The 14983-nt window shown below is 47.1% G+C and overlaps 2 long non-coding RNA genes across 3 annotated transcripts in view; one reads left to right on the top strand and one right to left on the bottom strand.

Annotated features, from left to right (window-relative positions):
* The window catches only part of LOC142045894 (uncharacterized), a 503229-nt gene that overhangs the window by 37609 nt on the left and 450637 nt on the right, over positions 1-14983 (bottom strand). The gene's annotated exons all lie outside the window — the stretch shown is intronic.
* LOC142045906 (uncharacterized) overlaps positions 1-14983 on the top strand; it is a 45227-nt gene that overhangs the window by 5634 nt on the left and 24610 nt on the right. The window contains exon 2 of one of the 2 annotated variants that reach the window (XR_012654818.1): positions 6464-6549. This is a non-coding gene — a long non-coding RNA (uncharacterized LOC142045906). Of the gene's footprint in view, positions 1-6430; positions 6550-14983 lie in introns of both variants that reach the window. The other variant, XR_012654819.1, reaches the window with a different exon arrangement.

Here is a 14983-nt window from a genome sequence, read left to right as displayed (position 1 = left end):
CAGTTGCATAAATGAAGTAAGTTAGCCTTAGAAGAGTGAGGGAAGTGCACATTGTGTTACATGCCCAGTGCCCCTAGAGGCCAGTCCCAGCATCACTGGATTCTCACAGGAGGCTGCCAGAACTGTTGCCCATTGCACTGTGTGAAAATGCAGCTGCTTTTCCATTAGAGACTCTGGCAAATAAGTGATTGATCCACTGCCTATTGACTACAGTGCGTATGAGATCATGCACTAAATTGGGGGGAAATTATGGTTTAAATTAGAATGGTAAAAATTCTGTCATACCTCTCTGACGAACCTTGTAGTAACCAATGGACAGGTTGGCAACCTACGGCACGCGTGCCAAAGGTGGCACGTGAACCGAGTTTTGATGGCACGCGGCGGTGGGCTGAACCGTTCAGCCCACTACCGCTCTGGGGTTTCCTCTGCCGGCTGGGGTCCAACCGCCGGTCCCACTCAGTGCCCACTGCTGGCCTGGGTGAAGGAACCCCAGGCCGGCAGCGGACTGAGACCCCAGTTGGCAGGAGCCAGCGGCTGAAACCCCAGAGCAGAGGCGGGCTGAACTTGAACTCTACTGCTAGTTTTGTTTTTGCACTGGTGCTTATTGTCATATAAATGCAGATAATAGATTTTCAAACTATCTTCTCTGAAGTCAGAGGTGGACTCAGTGGTGAGAAGGCAGCGCTTAATTCCTACCAGATGTTTATCATTTATGACTGGATTTAAATAATATTTAAAAAGTAATACCCACACAGTATCTTATAGGATTTCTCATAGTGCCTAAGAGTTTAACAAATTTAAATTCATTTTGTCCCAAATGAAAACTTTGCTTTGATGAATGGTTTGAAGGCTCAGTTCCTACTCGATCTGTATATGACTTGGACACCTAATTTAATAGAAAATTGAACACAGAAAAGTCAGGAAATGGTGGGAAATTCACTGACACTGCATCTACTTTGCATTAAGTGATCCATTTAGCAGCCAAGCAGTAAGCATAATTGTTTTAACGTTAACAATGTCTTTCTTGTTCCAGCTTGATTTGGTAGAGGTAAGATAATTTTTAAGATAAATAGTCAATGAAAACAGATTCCTCCCCAGTATTTCACTGGAGATTCTCCTATATTTTCCTTTCTTTATTTCCCCCATGTCTGATCCTCAAGTATCAGTATTGTGTAGGGTGACCAGATGTCCTGTTTTTTATAGGGACAGTCCCGATTTTTGGGTCTTTTTCTTATACAGGCTCCTATTATCCCCCACCCCCGTCCCAATTTTCCACATTTGCTGTCTGGTCACCCTAATATCGTGGTCACTCTTTCCTGGTAAGGAGGTTTGGCCACTGTGCTCTCCAGAGCAGGTCAAGAGAGCTGTATATTAAAGCAAAAAGAGGCCACTAGAGCGCAGTAGTAGACATTCACAGAGAAACTGAGTGTGCTGTCCCAACAGTGTTGCAAGCCTGTTAGCCTGGGAGGAAGAGACTAAGCAAAGGATATATACATGGATCCCCTCATGACACAGAAGCATGCTGCCATGAAACTACTGGCTTGGCCATATGGCAAGCAGATATAAGAACTTCCCAAACATACAATGGGATTCCATATGAAAAAAATATAGTCTGAACATAGATCAAAGACTTACTTCGAACTTTCCAAACAAGCCTGTGGCAATTGTGATAGTGATTTTGTGCCAGGATATTAAGCTAGTTCATAACTGTAAGGCTAGCTGGATTGTACCTAAACTCTAGAGCACTGACTATTCCTATAAGGAATCAAACCTCAAAACAAAAAAAGTTAATATATTTTCAGACACTATTACATGAGAGAGAGAGAGAGAGAGCTGTTTAGTTGACTTTTTTCAGAAGCTAAAGTGCCCTGATTTTATGACTCCTAATCTCTCTTGCCTTTTAGATTAAATAAAACAACTCCTTTGGGTAGAGTCTATGGCTTCCCAGTAAAGTGTGGCTGGGGATACAGCTGCAAAACAGGTTGATGCTGCCTCCCCTTTATCTTGCTTAAGTCAAAGTTCATAAAGGCCCATTAGGTCAGCTGCGAAGATTTGAATGATTTTTTGATCCAAGTAAGTTTCATATTCAATTTTCTTTTTACACCTTTTAATCTTAGCTAAATACTGTGTAAGAAAATGTATGAGAGTCATTTTTTTTCACAAGTAAAAGGATAATAAAGGATTGGCAGGCTTGGTAGATTCACAGTAGAGATGCAGTGCAAATTTCCCAATACTGCTCTGTTAGGGTGCTCTGAATTTCCCTGGGGGTGAGAGGAAATTTCAGTTTTAACAGGGAGTTCATGCTCTGGCCTCGCTGCTGAGACTCCCCTCAAGGATACTAAATAGCAGTAATAGTATACCACTGTACAGATCAAAATACACTAAGAACTTGAGAGCCTTGCCATGGACCACTCAACACGTCAGATAGTAATGACTGAACTGGATTTGAATCAGAGGATGGAAGGTTTGAGAATTTATTTTTTAAGGCACTTTCACCAAAGTTTTTATTTCCAGAACATTACTTTGCAGTGTCCCACACGCAGACAGACAAAAACTCTTTGTGCTTTGTTAGCTGATTGCCTTTAGACATCCTGCATACTTTGGTTTTAATAATAGATTGACATTAAGGAAACCACTGATCTAGATAGAGATGCAGAAATTTAATTATAAAAATATTTTATTTATTTTTCCAATTATGTGTTTCTAGGGTCACATACACTACGACTAAACTGTTTGAACTACGTAACACTAAAATGATCCCAATAATACTAGAGAATTTCCCAATACTAAAGAAATTAAAAGAAGGCCCTCCCTGCTCAATGCAACCTCTCAGGAAAAGGCTGAATTAATAGTGGACAGGCCATTCAGCATGCACATAAGGGTCTCGATCTCTCGCTCTGTTGGGGGAAAACAAATTCTAGAGTCAGGTCTCTCCCTGAGAATGCCCTGCCCCCAGCTAGGTGATAGCTCAGGGATTTCACCTTAGGAAGAGCCATTGAAAATACTTAATGTCTGAAGGTCTCTTGCTGGACCTGAGTCTGCTCTGAAAGGGGGGTAAGGATAGAGAAGCTTAGCAAAACAGAAATACTTGTCAGACTTTTGTAAAACAGTAGATGGTGCTGAAGGCTAGGACAACTTCTTACTTAACCTAGTTCATATTTGGTCATTAATGTGGCTCTCACATAACTTCAGCACAATTGCTGATACAGCTCCTGATCATTTTAGGAAGCTGGAGCGTATAATTTAATGGGTAAATAATAATTGTATAAAGCGAAGATCTACAAACATTGCACTGGAAACAAAATCCTTTGTAATCATATTTATTTTGCAATCTATATTTATTGAACGCTATGCTGTTAAGAATTATAATATGTTCCTACATTTAATGCGTGCTTATAAAGATGTAAACTTTGACATGTTAAAATTAATATAAAGCCTGGAAACTAGAGGGTTTTTTAGAACAAGCTCTTCATTTGTGAACAAGGGAGCCAGGAAACCTTTTAAAATAACTCTGACCTTTTTATAAGTCCTGAGTAAAATATGAAATAGGAGTTCTAATTACAAAACTTGCATCTAGTCCTACCTGTTCAGTATTTAATATGCCTTAAATGTTTGCATTTTGAATACTGTTGCATGAAGTCTGGAGTTTGTATTTTCGTCCTCTTCCTTCCAAGTGCTAATTAGCCCTATAACTGTGCTTTCCCAGCAAAGCTCAAGACACATGAGTTGGTAACAGTCATGGAAACTCAGCTGCCTTCTCTGCTGCTTCTGACAATATTGCCAGAATACATGCAACAACTGGAAAATAACACAGATGGGCATGTATCCAGCTTTTATAGCATGTGATATGTAGCAAAAGGTGAATCTCCAAAATTCAGACATTTGTTTCAGACAAGTTTATCCAAACATACCTAGCCCTTGTTACTCTAGAAATGAGGCTAGAAACCTTGTGAGGTCAGGATTTTTGTTGTGTTTTGCAGTAATTCTTGATTTTGGCTGGGCCAGAAATAGCGGAAGAGCCTTATTTCCCCTGAATCTTCAGAAAGGGGTTAATTTGCATCTGGGGCAAAGACTCAGATCAGTTTTTATTTTATCTAAGATAGTTCACCAACCTCCAGTGACATGTGCTTGTTAGTTGCTGTTCTCTTTCCCCTTAATGCCTGTAGAAAGATAAACCTTCCTACATACAGTACATAAGGGATCTAGTTCCCAGTGAGAACATGGTATTGTCTAGTGCAAAAATGAAAAATAGAATAGTAAATTATTTTAGAAGAGATCATTTAGGTCAGCACTAGAACACAAAGTTACAGTTTGCCAGTATGACATGCCTTGCTTACCTTGTCTTTTTTTCTAAAAGGTGGGTGAATGCGGGGAGGTTGAAGTTCATTAAGATGTAGCTAATGGGGAGGGAACTTTCTTACAAATTACAGCAAAAAAATGGGTACCAGCTTAGCCTATTTCATAGCGATTGCATATTAAGTACTGAGGGTGTTTTGCTCATAAAAACACTTGGGCAGTGTTTTTTACTTGTGATGTCACCAGTTCAGCTTATTGATGACTTCCTTGTTAAGGAGAAGATGGGTGAGGAGTAAATTAACACCTGGTTGACAGTCACACATGAGTAGCTTAGGTAATCAGCAACAAATTCTGAATAAGACACAGAAAGCAAACAATTTTATGTATAATAGTGGTAGGACTTAAAGTCTTTGTGCTTGTAGTCGGGTGTGACCGGGGCTCAACCCTCCTACACGGGGGGGTGGAGGGGAGCCGCACCGGCTCACTGCAGTCTGTCGGCCTGGGACCCGTCCCTTGCTGGGGTGCTGAGGGGGCCGACAACAGTTAGTAGGAGGCTCTGGCCCTGTCAGTCGGGCTGGGCACGAAGCCAGGAGTCTACATAAGCCCAGGCCCTTGGACAGGGCGGGGCAACACACACAGTTAGGCTCAAGCCTTGCAGCAGGGCTGAGCGACAGGCAACAGTATAAATATATAAGCCCAAGCCCTTGGGCAGGGTGGGGCAACACACACAGTTAAGCTCAGGCCTCGCAGCAGGGCTGAGCGACAGGCAACCACTGTAGATGGTCCCCTCAGGCAAAAGGGAGGGGGAGTCTGCCACCCTTAAAGGGGTGGCAGGGGGAACGCAGGCCCTCCCACTCCACTGCGCTCCAGCCCGGGGCCCTAGCAGTGGTCAACGCTGCTGACAGTCAGTGGGGGATCCTGACCGAAACACACTGACATGGGCTCAGGCGAGTCTGCAGCCAGATGGGAGTCGGCTGCCCCCGGGCCACTTCCAACCTCCCCCTCACTGGGTACCTGCCCTTCGCCAGCGTCGTCCGGGGGGTCCCAAACCATGGGTTCCTCAGCAGGCTCGGTGGCGGGAGGTCCGGTCCAGTCCTCAGGGTACCGGGGTTCGGGCGGTCCGGTCCAGTCCTCAGGGTACCAGGGTTCAGGCAGTCCGGTCCAGTCCTCAGGGTACCGGGGTTCGGGCGGTCCGCTCCAGTCCTGAGGGTAACGGGGCTCAGGCGGTCCGCTCCAGTCCTCCACAGGCCGAGCGTCAGAGGACTCAGCCGGCCTCTCTGGGTACTGGCCCCAGGGGAGGTCAGGCCAGTACCCCTCCGGATACCGGGCGCAGGGTAAGCCAGGCCCAGCGGGAGCTCAGGCCTCAGCGTCTGCCTTCTCTGGCAGCCTCCTCCTAACTGAGGGCTGGGGCCGGGCTTTTATACTTCCTGTCCTGCCCCTTGACTTCCGGGGGGCGGGGATAGGTGGCCGGGCCTCTGCCCAGGGCCGCAGGTTTTCTGGCCTATTCCCTTCAGGAGCGTGGGGAAGGGGGGCCCCCTCGCTACAGTGCTCCACCTATTTATTAACTTCAAATGCTGATAAGTATATTGTTTATTATCAGGGGTTTTGTATTTGTGCAGCCTTTCCTGTGAAAATACATACAATCTTCACAGAAATATAATTCTCAGATAATTTCACAGGATAAACTCAAATAATAATTCAAACAAGATCTTTGTCTCATCATATGACAACATATAATTATTTAACATCATCATTTGTAGGTGCTTATCAAATGGTTTCTCTCTATATCATTATTCCGTGAATAAAGCATTTTTAAGTTAACTTCAAAGGTCAGATGTAGTGCTGCAGCCCCATGAAACTTACTGTGTTGTATTCTGCAAGTCTAACAGCTTCAGCCAGTTCTCTTGAGACAGACACCCATTTTTCACAGGCTATGTCTGTGTTCTTGTAGGTTTCTTGCCTATGTGGGACAATGACTGCATACGGTTGTTTGCTAAGGTTTCTTTTATGCTCAGATTGCTTTTATTATCCCCTTCTATTATATAAAACAGGAATTAACACTAACGATAAACATTTTCCAGTAGTTTTATTTGGATTTTTTCTTGTTTAATCTTTTAATGCATACCCAAATCAGAACTGGCCCTAAACTGCTATGTTCTTCCCAAAGGCTTCTTCAACCAGCTCTTTAAATCCTTCTTTGAAACACGAGTTGCAACCTGCAGAAACATTACCGATGAACAAAATGTATGCCAGGTATGTGCATCATGTGCCCCACTCTCACTCAACAATGGAGACATGCACACAGCGCCGGTGCAACCATTAGGCAAACTAGGCGGCCGCCTAGGGTGCCAAGATTTGAGGGTGCCAAAAAGCAGTGCCCAAAATGTCTGGGATGCTCACCCGGTGCCAGCTAAACATGTAATCCTCTTCCCGCTGCTGTGTGAGGGGGTGCTGCGGCTTTGATCAGCTCCGGCTGGCCGGCAAATGATGTCATTCCTCCTCCAACAACCAGGGGCGTTCCACTGCTCCGGCTCTTCTCCAGGGCCCCCGCCCCTGCTCAGCCCCGCCCCGCCCCGCCCCCACTCCCCTGAGCTCTGCAGCAGGGCCGGGCTGAAGTCCAGAGGCCCAGCCCCAGCCGCGCCGCCGCTGAGTGCTGGGGGGTGGTTCCTCCCTGCCCTCCAAACCAGTCCCTGCCGCACCCTCCTGCCCGAAGCCAGCTAGCCCCACACCCCGTGTCTCTATCCAACCCCTGCCGCACCCCTGTGCCCAAAGCCAGCCAGCCCCACACCCTGTCAGGTTATTCATTTATTTTCATTAAATATGTAGACTAAATAATGAAATTAATACATTTTCAATCTGAATGTGTATTAATGCTAATGAACAATGCCAGATTATGCAGTATTCATTTCTGAAAGTTTATAATAAGTGATGCTCCGGGAGGAGGGATGGGGGTGGGAGGCGAAAGGTGGAAGTTTCGCTTAGGGCGCAAAATGTCCTTGCACTAGCCCTGCATACACATCCCTTACATTCTTGGAATCAGAGTCCTATGAACTCTAGGTTAGTGGTTTGGGCACCAAGGCTGCCCTCAGAAGGCCAAACAGAAGGCCAAAACAGAGCCGCCCGAGGGGGCAAGTGGGGCAATTTGCCCCAGGCCCCGGGCTCCACAGAGGCCCCAAGGAGAATGGCTGAGGCTCCCACCCCAGCCCCACCCTGACCCAAACCCGTCTCCACCCCTCTCCCAGAGCCTCAGCCCATCCAGAAGCGTCCCTGGACAGCGGTGCAATGTGTCTCCGGCGGGGCTCCTGAGTTCCGCCCCGCTCAGAGCCGCGTGGTAAGGGAATGGGGCTGCGAACTCCAGGCCGAGTGGAGGGAGCTGAGCTCAGCCTGGAGCTCGCAGTCCCGCCCCCTTACCACGCGGCTCTGAGCGGGGAGGTGCTCAGGCCCTGCTGGAGCCACGCTATAGCTGTCTGGGGACGCTGCTGGATGCGCTGCGGCTCTGGGTGAGGGGGGAGCCAGGGGTAAGGGTCCAGGGCCAGAGAGGTTGATAAGGGGCAGGAAGTCCCAGGGACAGTCAGGGCACAGGGAGGGGGCAGAGGTTGGGGAGGCAGTCAGGGGACAGGGAATGGGGGGGTTGGATTGTGGGCATTCTGGGGGTCTGTCAGGACTCAGTGGGGGAGTGGATGGGGTCGGGGCAGTCGGGACAGGGAGCAGGGGTGGAGTCCTCGTCCTGGGGTGGTGGTTTGGGGGGATCTCTGGGGACAAGGAGGCAGGCTGGGGGGCAGGAACAGGTGGGGGTTGGATAGGGGGCAGCAGGCCAGGCCTGTTTGGGAGCACAGCTTCTGTACTAAAAGCCCCCTCAAAATTTTTTTCCCCCCAGTAGTTTATTTTTTGAGGCTTGAAGAAGAGCAACTGTTAGGCTTTTATTAAATATATATAATTTTCAATGCCAAATTATTATCTATATTTTTAATTTCAGTGCAAGGGAGATTCACGTCCAGGGGATGGGGTACTTCATTTAAATTGTCACTGGTGGCGAAAAGGACTCAGGAGGTGAGAAGAGCAATTACATTCCCAGCCTTAGCCAGGAGTAGCCCTCTTCCCCTGCAATTTCCCTGATGGTTCAGAGGGGTTAATTCAGTGGCTCTCAACTTTTATATGGTTGAACCCTTTCCATAGCAGATAAATATATATATATAGTCTTTATATATTTTACAACACTATTATTATACTGCGGGGCCAAAAGTGGGGTTCATATATAGGCTGACAGCTTGCGACCCCAGTAATAACCTTGGTGACCCCCTGAGTGTGTGACCCCAAGTTTGAGAAACCCTGGTTTTTAATTTAATTTTAGCACACTATGTTCCCTTTCACATGTATGACTGCTATTTTGAGCATTTCAGTTTTCACAAACATACGCTATAATTCCGCAGATTCTGGAACAACTCAAATGCTTCAGTTCGTGGAGATGTACCATTAAGCTATAAACTAACAGAAAACCCAACAAGGAACGTCTCCAGTTTGTGAGGGATCCATGGAGCAGTCTCTAGAAACAGAAAATGGTGGTTAAGTCCTTAATCGGCTATTAGGCAGGAATGAGTAAAGGCATGAGTGGGGTCCCTAGCCTCTGTTTGTCAAGGAGTTGGAAGTTAGATAGGAGGAGAGAATCCTTGATCATTAACCTGTTAGGTTTCTCCCTCTGGGGACTGGCATTTGGCCGCAATTGTTTGGTAGACAGGATACTGGCTGGAAATGAACCTTTGGTATGACCAGTATGCGCTGATTCTTTGTTCTAACCTAAAATGAAACGCAAAGTTATGGAGCACAGATATGAGTCAACGGAGCCAGCAGGAGTATCAGAAAAACCTGGAAAAAATCTCTTGACGTGGAATGGGCTCAGGGCATTTGGTCACACCTCTGAGGTGGTTTAAAAGTTTTGGATTTTTTTTTTTTAAGCAAGAATTTTTTTATTGTTTTCTCTTAAACAATCAACACAGCAAGCAGCAATATTTGGCCACAACACTTCTGAAACTCAAACCATATTCAGGTTTTGGCAGACTAATTTCAAGCTTTCAAATTAAAAAAATGACCCATTTATGAACGGAAAGCAAGACATTGTCCGTGATTTTGTTCTGCTTTAGAAAACCCTAGTTTCGATCCAGAAAAGTTTTGACAAGAAAATATTTTGTCCAAATCCTTTTTAATGAGCTTAGTGCCTTGTAGCACTAGCTGATTCGAGAACCAGTGATCTTGTAAAAAGAAAGTTTTCTCAAAAAAAACTTGGTGTTTTTTTGATTGCCAAGATGCAGAAGGTTTTATTTTTTCCCAGGGCTGCTGTTCGGAGGGAAGCATGTGGGAGACAATTTGGGTGCGGCCCGCAGGGACCGTCCACAAGAATAATAGTATTGTATAGTATTACCAATTTTTTTTAATGGAAGGGGCCCCCCCCGAAAATTGCTTGCCCGGCCCTGAAATCGTCTGGGCCAAAATGGGCGCTGGGCAAGTGGGTGTATCACTGCGTGGCGGAGAGTTCAATTGTGACTGAAATACCATGGAATGTGTTGCTCCTTGAGTCCTCAGGCTTTTTGAAATTCCCCCATGTCACAATCATGAGCCATTAAAGAGCAGGGGTGAAAGTAAGCCTCCCGGTATAAAGTGGCTGCCCGGTACCGGCCCATATGCATCTTCAATGTCGGTTGCCACCTGAATTAAAAGGGCCTGGGGCCAGCCGCTGCTGCTGCTCACTAGGTTACCAGATGCGGCCAGTGGCCAGGAGCCATCTGGCCCTTTAAAATCGCACGCTGAAGCCCGGGACCAGCACGGGGCCAGGAAGCACACAGATGGACTGGCTGGGGGAATGGTTAACCCCCCTAACCCCCCCCCCCGCCTTTCCACCAGAAGGCCCTGCACCTTCTGGGGGTAAGAGGGTCCCCTGACCTGTAAGAGTTCAATTTTATTCACCTCCAAAGAGAGTGGTTTGACATAAATTGGAGAAAAGTAAAATACTTACAGTTCAAAGACTGGAAGAGGGAGCCAGCATCTACTGGCGCTGGCGTGAGTGCTTTGGGCAGGAGCACACCCATGATAACAAGTACTGTGGTGGCACCTACTTGGAGAATCGTGTGTTGCGTAGTATTCTAACATTTAATGCAGTGTGATCAGCATCCTTCAGAAATTACAGGTGTTTTTACTAATACAAGTCAATAGGCAAAAGGGAAAGGAATTTTTTAATACAATATAGAATTATTTAGTACAGCATCTTCTATGGAATTATATCCTCAGATGCTTTACAGAGTTAATACAGCTACAGAGAAAATAATAAGCCGTAAGTGTAAAGGAAAGAAGAATGAAGAGATGTGCATCGAGAAATGTTTTCAGATGATATAATGAAATAAAGCAGAGGTGCACAGGGAAGGCTTTCCATATCAGCAGCTACAGAAGAGGAAAGTTTCTTGCAACATCCAGTAGCATAGAAGAGACTCTGGCTAGCGTCATACACAGCGTAATTCTGTGCCATATTTTAATTCTGCATCTTTTATTTATTCAAATATAACCCAGTTGATAATCACTAATATTTCAGTTTGTTATTTTTTGGTCATTTAATTTCAAAATACTTTCAGCATACAGAAACAAAAAAGATTTAGGAAGTTGTTTTTGACAAACAGATCCTTACTTAGGCAATAAATAACACTCGAGTAATAATTTCCATTTAACTACAATACAGAACAGTATATCCTGCACCCCTGAAGCAGTGCAAAGGCTTGGGGCAGTCAGGGGAATGGAAAAAAAAATAGGAGCTGAACGGGAGAAGAAGGAAGTACAACATTCGCAGGGACAGTTTTGAGCCTCTATTGTGTGAACTTGGAGCTGTTCGGACAGAGCAACTCCAGGGTACACACTGATTCCGTTATCCCATCGGAGAGATGGGCGTTCCTTGCCTTAGAGCATTGTCGGACTTGCAGAGGAGCCGAATGTGGAGCAAAGCACTCTCATCCTGGGCTCGTTCAGCGTAGAGCTTTCTCCCATGGCAAGACCCTGGCTGCCCCTAGCCTCTCCATTCCGTTCCAGAGGAAACATCGTCCCCTGTCCCATGTGTTCCTGCACCCATGTGTCACCGCTCACACTTACCCAGCTCAGCCACATCACTCCCATAAATCCCCGCCCACCCCCATTCACTTCTGCACTCCCTTCCCCTGTCCTCAACGTTACTTTGTGCCCCCACGACTCTAGCTAAGACATGCGCAGCCTCCACTCGCATTCCCATTTTGCCTCATTGGCTCGTAACCCTTCCATCATCCACACATGTGTTCTCTTGTGCTAGCTACATCCAGTCACTCACAGCCTTCGCACACATTATGACCTCCTCCTCATCACTTAATAACCACCTCAGCTCTCCTCTGACACCGGTTCATCCCACTGATCGATGTGCTGCCAGGTGCCATTCGCACATCATAACCTTCCCTATCCATATTTACCACGCCGTGAACACCACAAGCTCCCTAGGTCCCCTGTACGCCAAACTCCAGTCACCCTTAGTGTCGACTCAACTCGTCTAGCCTATCTGTACCGCCTCCCCCACCATATCAACCACTCGATGGGCGCTGCATCAATCCCGTTACTGTCCGTCCCCTCACCCCTGTGGCTCCGAGCCTTCAACAGGTCCCGCCCCATCTCAAGGCTCCCAGGACATCAGGTCCAGCGCCTCACCTAGGGCTCCCCAATCGTGTCCTCCACCAATAAGCCCCCCGACCCCAAGCTCCCCTCGCCCTATCCCATAAAAACGACCCCTGGTCTGAACTCCTCCAAAAACATGAAACACCACACTGTCATGTCCCTCCACGCACAAAAGTTCCCTCTGTGGTCCCTAAAACATGGTTAACAGGCCTGCCACACCTGGCCAAAAGAAGCCATCGCTCTTTCTCTTCCCCAGCTGCTGGGAGTGGCTGCTTGTGTTCTACTATAAATACAAGAACGGACAGAGCAAGCCGACAATCATTCTCCTGGTGGACAAGGGCGAAACTGCAGAAGTTATTGGTGTGCTAGGACTGCTGCTGTTCTTGGTGCCACAGCAAATCCCTCTGGTGGCGAAAGAAAAGGCAGAACACCCGCAGCAACTATTTTGGCAGAAGCTTTTTTCCAGTGCAAAAAAATAAAATAGCATGAACTCATTGATTATGCACAGGCAGTGTGGCAGATTTCCCCATAAGCATGAATAGCAGGAAAGGGACTTGTCAGAGATCCTGTAACAAGCCCATGGAGGATTTTCAAAAAGAAAGAAATTCAACTCCTGACTCGGTCCAAAAGTGGCATAAGAGCACTGTGGGAGTTGTTGGACATCCTTGCACTTCTTTGTTCAATATGATAAGGTTGAACTGCAGCAATTATTACATGTTTAAATTCAGCAAGAGTGGATTCATATAATTTTCTATTAAGAATATACAGCTAACCTTGAGTTCTTTAACTTTTAATGCCAGAATTGTTTCTTGATTTAGGGTCAAAAAAAAAATCATGCAGATAAAAGCAAACAGGCAAAATGACAGGGAATGGCACATAGTTGTGTTTTGATTCATTACATTGGATTTTCTGTAATTCGCTCTTTGCTCTATCCGCTCTGAGAACAGTAGATTGAGAGCATTATGCTTTTTCATTTTGTTTTGACACTGTGCTTTAAATTTCATGTTCACACAAGAAAACCCTGTCAAAGTTGACACAGATTAAAAGTTTGACATTAATCTTCCACGGTGTCACTTTTCGGTGACTGGACTGTATTGATTATCCATTACCTGTGGGATTCATCATGAGACAATATTGAAGTTACATTCCAAGTGAATATGGTTAACAAAACACCCTCACCCCTCCGCCTCACACCATTCGGCAGGACTTGGAGGGCCTTGTCTTTGTGCCTTTGCAAGGTGCTGGGGCCGTTATCAGGGGAGCTGGTTATGGTCGGGGGGCAACAGTTCCCTGTGCGTATGAAATATTGTTTCGCATTTTCTGCAAATTAAGATGGCAAAGTGATGCGCTGCATAAGGATGGTTTCCCGGCGAGGTTGATCATTCAAGCTTTTTTTAAGGGACTGTAAAAGAATCATCTCTCCTTGCTCCTCAAGCACAAACCTAAGGCGGAGGAGGGAGGGAGGACACTGCAGACCTGGAGACACGCAGGGAGTATGGGGCAGGGGAGTCTTGGGTTATTCAAGACTAGTATATAAAATTTGAGAAAGCAACTGGGGGGGTCGGGGGGGCCAGGGAGCTTGGAGTGCGGGGTCCCGGGAGGGGGATAAGGAAGTTTTTGCGGAGTTCAGATAACAAATTTGACCTTACTGGGAAGAAAAATGGGCCATTTGTCGCTAGAAACAATGAAAACAATACTTCTGCTTTTCTAATACCATTGCTGAATAACGTACCTTGCCTCGGCGTGGGAGCGGGAGGGGGGCGGGGGGGGGTGGGCCGTGAAGTGATAAGCGGGAGGCGCAGGAGGGACACGGGTCGGGGGGAACAGCGACGGGATTCATATGGTGAATTAGCAGGTAACCCTAAATTCCATACATCGTGGGGTTGCCAAACTAGTAGTGTGGGGGTTTATTCTAAGGAGGGTTGGGACAGGGGACAGGGAGCTGGGTACACGGGTAAATAGTAGGAGGAATATGCTTGACTGGGGTCAGGGAGACCAGGGCAGAGAGCTGGTTATGAGCGGACAAATAGAGGAAAGGGGCAGAGAATCTGGGTATAAGGTGATGCAAAGAATGGGTCCCTGTCTAGCCAGGGGTAGGAAATTGGGTTATGGGGTAGAGGGCCAGGAGGTGGGTTAAGGGGCAAAGGAGCCAAGCAAGGGAATGGGTGGAGGAAAAACAGTTGGGATGGGGTAGAAGGTGTGGTTACGGAGTTGGGGGGCAGGGAGCCCTGAGTATTGACTGGATGGGTGGGGAGGGGTATGTCCTTTCCAGGCAGGGCCTGGTTTAATGGGGTAGTGGGCCCGTAGTGGGCGCAGGCTTATTGTGGAGCGAGCTGGGTTCAGGGTTGGAGGGAGGGATTTGAGTTGGGGGGCCAAGGAGGGGTATGGGGTTAGTGGGCGCGAGAGGGTTATGGGCCCAGGACCTGGGAGAAAGGCGGGTCGTGCTGTGTGGGAGCAGAGCAAGATGTTGGGCATGTGGCTGAAGCTGTTCTTAATTTCCCCCCCTGGCCCCTCTCGTGAAGGTATCCTGTAGTGAATTGGTCTGTGTTTCCCTACGCTTCTCTAAGGAGATCCTGCTATTGGAGGGAGGTGCTCTCCTTCCTCGGTTGGGCTGCTGCTTTGTCCCGTAGTTTCGTCCTGCTATGTCCCAGCAGCGTGTTTGGGCTCGGTCCGGCTCACGCTTGAAGTGGCAGGCTGCATGTTCTTCTAGGCCTGGGAATTCTGGGCTATTGCCATGGGCTGTCAGTCTGATGTGGAGCATGAGTGCAGGTTTGCAGGCAGGGCAGGGCAGACTCAGGGTTTCAAGTCACAGGCTTTTCCCCACCCTTTACTGGATCAGGGCAGATTTGTGGGTTGTAATCAGGGCCTGTTAGGCCTCTGAGTGCTGTTCTTCAGTGGTCGGCCCCTGAGACACCTGTTGGGCCTTCCTGGTCGTCTTTCCGCCCAAGGTGTATGTGTTAGAGCAAATACCGTCCTTCATTCTCCAGTGTTATTCCGTCTGTTGATTTGCTAGTGT

This window comes from Chelonoidis abingdonii, chromosome 24, assembly GCF_003597395.2.
Source record: "Chelonoidis abingdonii isolate Lonesome George chromosome 24, CheloAbing_2.0, whole genome shotgun sequence".
Taxonomy (NCBI): Eukaryota; Metazoa; Chordata; order Testudines; family Testudinidae; genus Chelonoidis; species Chelonoidis abingdonii.
Note: the sequence above shows the minus strand (reverse complement) of the source record. Positions and strands in the feature narration are given on the sequence as shown.